The sequence below is a fragment of the Glandiceps talaboti genome, chromosome 22 (assembly GCF_964340395.1).
Source record: "Glandiceps talaboti chromosome 22, keGlaTala1.1, whole genome shotgun sequence".
In the NCBI taxonomy this organism is placed as follows: Eukaryota; Metazoa; Hemichordata; class Enteropneusta; family Spengelidae; genus Glandiceps; species Glandiceps talaboti.
This window is the reverse complement of record NC_135570.1, coordinates 1,548,552-1,560,625: the sequence shown is the minus strand read 5'-3', so window position 1 is coordinate 1,560,625 and position 12,074 is coordinate 1,548,552. Positions and strand designations below refer to the sequence as shown.

At 34.7% G+C, this 12,074-nt stretch overlaps 1 long non-coding RNA gene across 1 annotated transcript in view; it reads left to right on the top strand.

Moving 5' to 3' along the window:
* The first annotated feature begins 11,932 nt into the window (after positions 1-11,932).
* Positions 11,933-12,074, top strand: part of LOC144452297 (uncharacterized) — a 70,880-nt gene continuing 70,738 nt past the window's right edge. Inside the window, exon 1 of the long non-coding RNA XR_013482341.1 lies at positions 11,933-11,972. This is a non-coding gene — a long non-coding RNA (uncharacterized LOC144452297). The remainder of the gene's footprint in view (positions 11,973-12,074) is intronic.

The following is a 12,074-nucleotide window of genomic DNA, read 5'->3' as shown; positions in this document are numbered from 1 at the left end:
GGTAGGTAGGTAGGTAGGTAGGTATGTATGTAGGATGTATGTATGTGTGTATGTATGTATGTATGTATGTATGTATGTATGTATGTATGTATGTATGTATGTATGTATGTGTGTGTGTGTGTGTGTATGTATGTATGTATGTATGTATGTATGTATGTATGTATGTATGTATGTATGTATGTATGTATGTATGTATGTATGTATGTATGTATGTATGTATGTATGTATGTAGGTAGGTAGGTAGGTAGGTAGGTAAGTAGGTAAGTAGGTATGTAAGTAGGTAGGTATGTACATAGGTAGGTCTTCCTGTACAAACTAGTTTAAGTAGAATAGGTACACTTACAGTTGTATAGATCCATTGATTTGTTTATCCATTATTTACATTTCGAAGCCATATTACATTTTCCATCTCAACTACCAGCGCGTATATATTTTTATTTCAAGTAAAGCGTCACTACTGGCACCAATTACGTACATTTCTACTGTAAATCGAAGTCTTAGTTCAAATCTACGGGGAATCTAATAATCACAAGGTTAGGGAGACATGTTAAGTAAACAGCCATATTAACAAGCTACTTGAGTGAACAATCCTATCACTACGGCTGATCGTCCAAGCTGTTCAGCAGATGTCACCACTATGTTGTTGAATGTCCACAGAAATAGCAATCTGGTGATTTGAACTCAACAGTTTTCGACATTACACAAGAAGCAAACGACATTTAAATTATAGCAACTCGACTTCCTTAGATACTTTGGTACAGGTAAGTTAATATTTTCTTTGTCTCTCTATATAATTAATTAAAATAAATTCAGTCATGTATTTATTTTTATTGAACTGTTTCACTGAACGTTCGTATAATTAAAGGGTTGAGATAAAAGAGAGTAAAACATTCAATAATTGCTGCTGAACTTAAATAAAAACACCCACAGAATGATCAGTATTTTTGGTAGATTAAAAGAGCCTGGTTCAAGCTATTGTTTATCTTAAATTTCACAATGAGCAGCTTTTAAGGAAACCTTTTCTTGCCAGACTTTTAACATGATACCACTTCCTTACTCTGGAGGGTTTTCAATAAGGACATTCTGATCCTTGTGTGTATCTCCCTGGAATATGAAAATGACCATGTTAGACAAGGTCTACCACATCAACGTTGTTTTTTATGTAGAAAATTATACAAGAGAAGACTGGAAGAGAATTTACGTTGACACATTTTGAGGGGTAAATCTAGAGTCACTGTGTAATCTCGAAAATGAAGTCTTTTAAACTATTGAAGTATCGCCTCAAATGTTGCCGATTGTAGTGACCTTTTCATGAGTCTTTCACCAATAGTTCCAATACAAAGATTCATATAATAGAAAGTCTGTATAGTACAATTTGGTAGGGTTTGGTTCAATTTGGTACAGTTTGGTACAATTTGGTACAGTTTGGCACAATTTGGTACAGTTTGGTCGAAGATTATCACTTGGTCAAACGCTATTTATATGTCCACTGTATCAAACCCCTCGACACTACATGAATAATCTTACGATGACAGCGAGAGATGGGAGGAGGCGCTTTGAGGCTAAGAATACGTTAAAATAATGATTCAGGCTGTTAGCCACACCATTTTACGAATATTTGCATAATCGCTACTTGGTGGGTAAAACTTTCATTCTTCCCTACAGCTAAACAGTTGTAAGTCTTCACGTTCTAGAGACAATACCCTCAAGCTGCTGAAATCTTACAAAAGACAGTCTTCTACACAACAGACTATCAATGATGAAGTTGTTGGGCTTTGGGGTTAGTTGGCTATAGTGTTGATATTCAACTCGCCTATCCCTCTGTACTCCAGGACTTACAGATTATTATCAACGCTGTTTCATTTCAAATGTGACGGATCAGTCACTAGTTATGTACCAAGCCCGTCGTGCAAGAACAAGTCGTGAAATAGTCGTACTGCAATACCTGTTACGTAACAATAAATGTACTGCAATACCTGTTATGTAACAATAAATGTACTGCAATACCTGATACGTAACAACAAATGTACTGCAATACATGTTACGTAATAACAATTGTAGCCTTTAGCAGAATTGTTCATTTTTAGTTGTATTTGACAAATCATAATTTATTGAACAATACGTGTGTAATTAATTGCTGACGAGTCGACATTGATCTTTGGGACTTTGCTGTGTTGATACTTAATGGGTTGTGACTGATAATATCAATCGATAGATCAATCAATCAATCAATCAATCAATCAATCAATCAATCAATCAATCAATCAATCAATCAATCAATCAATCAATCAATCAATCAATCAATCAACTAACCAACCAACCAACCCAACCAACCAACCAACTAACCAACCAACCAATCAACCAACCAACCAACCAACCAATCAGTCACCAGTCAGTCAGTCAGTCAGTCAGTCAGTCAGTCGTCAATCAATCAATCAATCAATCAATCAATCAATCAATCAATCAATCAATCAATCAATCAATCAATCAATCAATCGATCGATCGCTCAGAAATAACCGTCCAATCGACCGCTCGACCAAACATCGAACCAATTGCAGCCAACCAACCAACCACTCTCCCAACTGCCCAACTAGTCAACAACCAACCAACCAACCAACCAACCAACCAACCAACCAAACAACCAAACAACCAAACAAACAAACAAACAAACTAAACAAATACACAAACTATTTTCATTGAATAGGACAAAACTAAGCGTACAACCCAAACTATAACCCAGGCAATGATTGTACGCTACTAGTCATTTGACATGGTGTACTACGATCGAAGAGTTTAAACAACATACTATTAGAAAATATGTGAAAAGCACTTTGGAAGGAATATCAAAACATTTAATTATTGTTGACTTAATACTCAATATGAAATAATGCTCAAATATGTTCACATAATTTAACGGATATACAAATTAATATCAATTCTCTGACATTTCCTAGATTTTACTGCTTGTTAGTAATGGTACGTAAGAATATGTAAAACGTAGCGTATCAGCTGTCCCTATACACAATTAATTTTAGAATGAAAACAAACTTGATAGGTCACTTTCCGTTAAAATATCATTGAGATTGACAATGTCCTTAACCTTTAACAATTGAGGTCAAGGTTGACATTTCCATCACCCTTCTAATCAAATATTGAACAAACTAATTTTCACGCTGACGAAAGAATTTGTTTGAGATTAAATTTCTCGTCATGATATCCTATTTATTCAACAAATTAATTGCCCCATTATAGGCGGTGAATAGTGATTATGATACCATGTCGTGTGCTGTAGCTCATGTGGTTTATTGCTAAGAAACGTCAAGGGAGTATGAAATCTAATATCGCCTGTTGTCCTAAGTTTAATCTATGTCACGTAATCTTATTTTGTCGCATGCCTAAGATCTTCTTGTCTAAACTCTAAAATTAAGAAATATGAGTTTATTAGTTTTTGATAATAATGTTTTCCGTGCTATCAACTATATTTAAAACACACCAATGTTACTATTGACGTATTGTATTGGTAATGTTTGTTAATAATACAAATTGCTGTTTCTCATTCAAGCATATCCGTAACTCATTTAATTACTTTAAATAATCAAATTGGAAATTCTGACATGATATAGCCATTATCACGGCCAGGTACACAACAGCTAGATATACTATATCACTATTATCTTTTCACCAAAATGGCTATATATTTAGTTGTCAATACAAAATTGCAATAAGGTGACAAATATGGTTGCTCGCTGGTTGATATTGTTTGTTTTGTTACTCAGAATTTGTTGGCTGTCTTTGCTTGATCGCAGTCAATTCAATGATAGTAAAACGGGTTAATTCCAACAGAGGAGAGTTACTCGAGAGAGTACATTATATGAACTTCAATAATGAAGCCATTAACGTGACGGGAGTAAAGTACATTCCCATCAGCAAAAAAAAGAAGATACTTCACGATTGAAGAGTTCCCTATAAGTCAATATACATGTATATAACTTTCCCCTTGAAAAAGGTCTCAACCTTTCATTGACCGTCTCTCTACCTTTACAAATTCGCCTCCTATGAGGACTGCGTAAAGCTTTGCATCTGAGTTGAAAGGAATTGCATTGAATGGATTTCACTGAAGACAAAGATTGCGGTGTTTTAGATGTTGACCATATTGCGTCACTGTATGGATATTCATTAGTTTAACTGTTGATCGGTTTCAAATGAGGCTAAAGGTAAATAGAATAGACTGCAAAGAGCGAGGTTACGTCTAATTGAACGACTGTGATCACTTAGTAATAATCGTTTAAGATTCTCTCCCACTGTCTATGTCACATTGATACTTTGTAGACATATTATATAATCTAGTGTCTATGACGGAGGGACTGTGGTTTTATCACGCTTAAACTTTCCGTTTCAATACTTTCTGAACTTTGCAAGTCTTGAATAACGTGATTTATATACACTAAACTAGGTATGCAAATTATCACTGGTGACGTAATTGGTCGAACAATCTTAATGTTTTGAACAAGATGTAAAAATCAGCGGGCTACTGAAGTTATATAGTAGACTTGTAGCTAAAGTGTCGTGCCATTATTTGCAGCCACTGACAGGATATATATGTGAACAACCCAATGTCATTGTCATTAATGTGGCCAAGGTTATTTTTAAAATGAATTTTTTACGATTATTTCTGGAATAACTTAGCGATATTCCGATACGCCAGTCTTACGGGAAGAGTGACGTATCTTGTTCATGATTATACTACGACATTTGCAATTTACATTGAAAGAGAGAGAGAGAGAGAGAGAGAGAGAGAGAGAGAGAGAGAGAGAGAGAGAGAGAGAGAGAGAGAGAGAGAGAGAGAGACACACACACACACACACACACACAGACAGACAGAATCATTTCGATAAAATAACGCCCCCAAGAGGTCATTACGTCTTGCGAGTAATGAAATATCTTAATTGACGTCTTGCACTTGCGATCGTATTAACTTTCTACTATTCTTCAGATTTTGGATATCTATGTAAACTTATGAAATGGATATTTAGATACAGAGTGATAATACCAAGGTTTAGAGAAATAGCATGTCTACATATATAAACGAACAAGTTCAATTACTAACAATAGACTGATGGCAAGCCTTCTTCAATGATTCAATTCGAAAGCTTTCAACATTTTCTATAATCAGTCTTCCAGAGAAACGTAGTTGGACTGAGTTTTGAAGTTATTTCCTGGAAAGAAATTCTTATCCAACAAAACTTGTAAACGCCCCCCTCTCTCTCTCTCTCTCTCTCTCTCTCTCTCTCTCTCTCTCTCTCTCTCTCTCTCTCTCTCTCTCTCTCTCTCTCTCTCTCTCTCTCTCTCTCTCTCTCTCTCTCTCTCTCTCTCTCATTCATTGATAATCGGCACCTCAATTCTATCACCAAGTATTAGATTATGGATTTTTACTGATTTATCTGCTAAATGAGGCGTTTTCTACTAAGCCAATACATGTGATAAATTATAAGTGATTGGTATGAGATCTAATATCTACTGGAACTAAACGAACTATACCATGTCATTGTTTCCATGGGTACATGTATTATCCACGTGATTGAAATACAGAATGGATACTAATAACAAACTATCTTTGTTTCAGACTTTTGTTAATACAAAAATGACAAAGAATGTCTAAAATATGATACTTTCAATGCTCACAAATTAGTTTATACTTATTTTTTCTGTATAATTCGATAACATATTCGCTGCACAGACTACTCCAATTTGAGCATTAGTAGAAAACTCGTCAGGTGTAGTATGGGTATATTAAGAGGTTTTAATCTTTATTTATGTTTTCATGATTAAGGTTATGTTTTAATTCTTTCAAATGGAAGTTTGGATTTTATGACTAATCTTTCATATGTAAGAAGTGCTGTTAGTGTTGTAACTGTAGACGCCACACGTTTTGTTTTTAAACTTGTACTAGTTGTAACTTGGACGGGTTCTTTCATAAAAATAACCAAAGATGTATTCACTAATAATTGATCAATCACTTATAAAAAGACATTGTATATGTTAATTAGTGGTCAATATTATCTGTAGGTGGTGTAGTGAGAAGTTTAAATCTTGGAAGAAAGCTTGGTTTTAAATCTGTCACCATGTTAAAACTGTACTAGTTGTAACTAGGGTATCATTTTTCATTCAAACACAATTTTCACTGAACGCTGTTAAAATACCAATAATTAAACATTGTACATGTTAACCAATGGTCAACATTATCAATGAACAGTACACAATAGGTTGGATTCGCGATCGCCGTTGAGAGCACTGGGTTTTTGTGTGCGGACCCAAAAATCAGATTTGATTTGTCATGTATACAGCTACAAAAAAAGACGTTTACCCACAGGTGATACAATAATTATACTTTTTACGATATTATTAGTAAGTTATTGCACCTTTTTAAAAAAGCCTTTCCAGCACTGCTTGTTTAGCTTTCAAGTTACACAGTAGAATACATCCACATTTCAACCACGCACTGATATCACGTACGATTTGTGCCGACTCGGCCGAGTCACTTTTTCATCCACACATGTATAGACGAAAACCGTTAAAATGATATAATATATCAACAAGAAAATACCACCTGTCATTAAATAAGCTAACCTTTGATAACCTAACCTTATCTTAGACTAATGATTCATAACAAGAAAACGTTCATACTGAGAACTAATTAAATCCATCATAAGAATCTGACCTGTATGTATGTACAACATATGATGGTGAAAGTACAACAGCTGCTAAATATGTCTGGTTTATGTAGAGGAATTCTGGCGTCCATACTATCAATACCACTCTAAGACTATAATCATTTCTTACGGGTTGTAACAGAATAAATGACGTCATAGAGACAACTGAAAGCAGACACCTTAACGTTTTACTTAATATGTAAAGTGGTTGATGGAGATACCAGGGAAAAACAAACCCATGAAGTAAGGGCAACTGTTATCATAACATTACCACTTTCATCGCTCGTCATGAATAGTAAAACAATAAAAAGACTTGCAACTAAAAATGTACATCATATATACCATCTCCTAGGGATAGAAGTTTTTAATAATCAATTTATAACTTTGAATTGGTTGATTGGTCTAGTAGAAACTGACATTACGAGATTTTCGAAATGAAAAAGTAAAAAGCGAAAGAGCAAGCAATTAATGAATTAGTTAATCACATAGTTCATCTTGTAAAATAATCAATTACCGTGTCAATCAATTACTTTTAGATTAGTTAATTTCACCGATAAATTAATCAAGCAAGCAAGCAAATAAACAAGTAGGTCCGTATTTAAAGGGGAACATTAGGAAATAAAATATTTCTTTCGTAAACTTTGGGTTTTGGAGAGTCACTTCATGGTTTTATTTGACATAAATTTCACGCAATTACTAAGAAACACCAAATTGAAACTTGTATGACATGTGACTGTCTTAGCAGTGACACAGTGCTGCTTTGTGGCAGTCAGCAGATATGCATGACCATTAAATGATGAATAAATATAAATAACTCCATTCATACAAACATCATGAATATTTATTGTCATATATATATATATATATATCTGCTAACTCATATGAGGTAGTGCTGGACCACTGCTAGGAAAATGAATGTGAAGCCATTTTCTATTTGGTATTTCTTGGCAATCATATTCAAATTGATGTGATATGAAATAACGACATGACTCTTCAGAACCCACGGTTTACGAAAATACCTTTATTTCATTACTGGTGTGGCGTCCCCCTTTAAGGCCATAAAAGAAACGAAGTGTCGGCATGTTGACTGTAAAAAGACAAGATATTTAAGGGAGTTCTTTACAAAGTCAACTATCTAGTGCCAAACTGAATACATAAGTGGTATTTCTCTGAAGGCTTGTTTGTGTAGAAAACGTCTCTTCTTGAATAATGAAATTACACATAGAAGTGTAGCTGAGATCGTGAACAGCATGTAAATCCAATCACTAGACAATTACACTTGTTAAGAATTGTACATGCCCCGTGTCAGTCAACATTAGGGCCTAACATTACCTGAGGACTGAATCTCTTGGGTATAAGGTGTGGTGCCAATCACCTGCTTTATCGATGCTACAAAGATATGATGTTGTCAGTCTTTTGTTCCCTTCAAATTTGAAGTTTTAAGATGTTGATTGTATTGAACAATGGATTCCAATCATGTATAAATTATGTATGCATGGACGGATAGAGTTCCATAATGATTCACAACGCTTTACAGCTGTGAAGTGAGATAACGAAAGAGATCATGTACATATGAAATTAGGTAGGTGGACACGTTTTACACTTGGGGATATACCTGAAAACACTAGAGTCTGTTATCAAAGTGTTCTTTGACAAGGCACTTTATTCTGAGGAATGCTAAAACGTTGCAAGGCACACGAGTTTCTAAATGAATTGTGGAACATTGCAAGGTATACAAATTTAAAAACGAGTTGTCAAACATTGCAATGTATACATGTTTCTATTAAATGGGTCACTTCATTCTGTCACGAATTTACAATTAAGCCTAAACAAATAACTGTTTAGTTCCAGTTACCCCACCCCACCTAGTTTTTCACTGCCGATCGCGACTCTAAACTTTTTTTTACGGATTCGAGAAAAAATAATAAAATCGTAAAAAATGTCAAGTCTCATGATAAATAGTGGATGTGGAAACTAATATCAACTTAAAAAGACAATATAAAACTGTTCTTCCAATCTGTAATGGCTGTACATCTGATGGGAAGAAACCAATAACACAAAGATCATATGGGAAACAATGGAAAACCTGAACTTTTTCAAAACGAATGAACGGCACTGAGTTCAAACATGGCGTGGTTTTTAGATGTCGCCAAATACCTAGATAAAGAATTGGACAACTTTTAAAATAATAGTTGACATTGGTGTAAAGACACTATATACTATCTTCTATGTCTAGAGACGTTATTCATGTTGTAGAGTCCTTTATTTCATGTTCCAGGACGTTAATATTTGTGCATGACCTATTCTTACCTTAGGACCACAGGGCACAGTAATCATGTAATTGATTGATTGATTGATTGATTACAGTAATAGATAAAGACAAGGTTTAGACAAGGTGTCTTTATTCAGCTAATACAAAGTGAGAAAAGACAGGAAGAGGACAACAGTTTATGAACGTTTATTTCTTTATTTGCTTTAATCAATCAATCAATCAATCAATCAATCAATCAATCAATCAATCAATCAATCAATCAATCAATCAATCAATCAATCAATCAATCAATCAATCAATCAATCAATCAATCAATCAATCAATCAATCAATCAATCAATCAATCAATCAATCAATCAATCAATCAATCAATCAATCACATAATCGCTGTTCCCTGTGGTGAGACGCTTATCGACGCTCAGGAGTAGAAAACACGTTTTTGGCAGCTTCTCCTGAACATCATCTCGTCTAGCTTCTGTCAAACACAACTGTATTTTACTTCTTCATGTTAAAAGTTTAGACAATTTGATTATGTTGGACATCATTCTTCCCTGACTACACTGTTCAACGCATATTAATTGACTTAATTCAATTGAATAAACTGTTGACTTCAGAACGGTGAAAATCGCACAATATCCTGCCCATTTTAAATGAAAGGTGCGCGTTAATCGTGTTAGTTAAGTTCCATAACCTTAGTACATTTAGGCTCTTGAAGAAAATGTTGGACTGTAACATTTGTATTTTGTGTTTCACAGAAGATTAAAACTGACGATTCATTCAGTTTAATTCGTATGTATTCGGCAAGAAAGTACGCTGTAATGAAAACACCACTCAGTGATAAACACAGCCTGCTAATGGCCAACCGAAGTAAAACAGATGCCTTCACAAAATCACAATTATTCGTTTACAAAGAGTATTGAGAACGATAAAGAGTTTCCGTTACATCCATAATAGTGAAGGGTATATATGGTCTAATACACTGTAGAAACACCAGACTGATCAGTCTGGCTTTTTTTCTTGTCAGTGTAAGTTTTTAGATACCAACAGTGATATTTGGCTATATGATATCAGGACATATATCTCCATATCAATGTATCTATCTTTTAACCTAATTCAGGGATGTGGCAGTGAGCTGTTATGGCTCATACGTACGCCCCTCCCCCTCTCAAAGAAAGGGAACAAAATGAAAACAAAGGTATCAACTACTACTGTGTGGTTTCTGATAAAAGACTTATCTTCGTTATTGATAGAATTGCTTTGTCAGCTTGCCATACATATACAATAAAGTCCACCTAACTGTACGTCAGCTTCGTTTTCACAGAAATGTAATATGGAAAATATTGCATATCAGGGGTCAAAGGTCATACCGCATGACAGAACAAAAATGATTTGCAATTGCATGTCAACATAAATCTAGTTAGAAAGAGTTTTCAATTATCATAGAACAAAACCCTGCGTAACCTTGTCAGATACACAGCAACATTAACCAGTTTTTATCACCTATTATAATGATTAATAAGTTCGTCATTGAAATACACAGTATTCTGTAATTTAGTCTACGTCATTTTTCATAATATACAACTGTATCCTGTACCCGGATTTTTTCATCGTTGAAACACGGCAGGCTACTAACATAGATCATGCCAAAATCAATCTCTGCTGTTAATATAGCAAGTGTGATATACATCACTAACCTTATGGCTTGAGATGAAAACACTAATTGAATACAGTCAACAGTATATAATGCAATGTAATATTGGCATTACATAGCATTGAAAGACTGCATACAAGACATATGCTAACTGACTATACATTGAATAACAACAAGCTAGACGTACACATTGTCAATATAACATTGTATTGTAATAGGTTATCTGACCCTGTTTGTCAAAAACTAACAGTCAGTGCACTTCTACACTGTGGCTCTACAGACAAAACCAGTCTTTATGATCACTATATGGAACCATATCTCAATGTCTCATCTTTGGTCTTTATTAATTAAAACAATCAAACAACCAAACGGAAATAATTAGTGTAATTAATTAATTAATTAATTAATTAATTAATTAATTAAAAAAAAGACAATTAATTAATATGCCTAGCTACCTAGTTACCTCGGACCCTACCTACCTACCTACCTACATAACTACCTACCCACCCACCCCCACCCCCCCCACACACACACATACAATGTGTGAATGCATCAATATTGATGACGGATGCATGGATGGATGGATGGGTTGAAGCATGGATGTATACATTAACATAACATGGCAAGTCCTGTTTTTTTCAAAGACACTTCCACAATTCATACCGAATTTCGTCTGATCCATATGAAATTCTACTTGTTCTAATATCCAATTCTATGATTGATAACTATAACTGTATCATCTTGACTTATTTCAAATGTTTGTAAAGCTACGATTTCATATCCTAAAAAAATTTCTCTCCGATAATCCTCCAATGTAATTAAGGTTAGTGCATTGCGAAGATGGTTTACTGGCCAATTTTCATTCACCATTCGTTCACCATGGCAACGAATAACACCATGTACATTTAGGTTCGACTACCTGCAAATGTAGGGTCATGGTCTATCAACACCCCCACAACAAGTCATTCATCAAACATTACTTGGTATACAACTAAATAGAACGTTAGAACTGATTCTCTCTGGCCAACGTCTTACTTAATTTGCCCATAAGTTTACACAGATAAATCTAAGTTGTCGACAGTGTGGAGAGCGTCTATTTAACTCAATAACAAAAGCGACTGCTTGATAACAACAACACGTTACGTTTCGATCACGTGTTCAATCACAAAATTCAAAGCAGGGGACAAGTCACATACTATACTGAAAAGAATACCAGTGTCACGGTGTATTGTTAAGTATACAATAGAAAACACGGAGTTATTTGCTTTGAGCTAGCTACACAGTACAAAGAACTAGTCCCCCGATTGTGCTATGTGGTGTGTACAGTGAATGGATGCAGGTAAGTCGACGTTGTCTTTGTTTTTTTTGTTTCCATATAAGATTGTAACTTTTGGAAATAGTCAACATTAAAACCACTGTGATGTCAACAAAGCAATGTCTC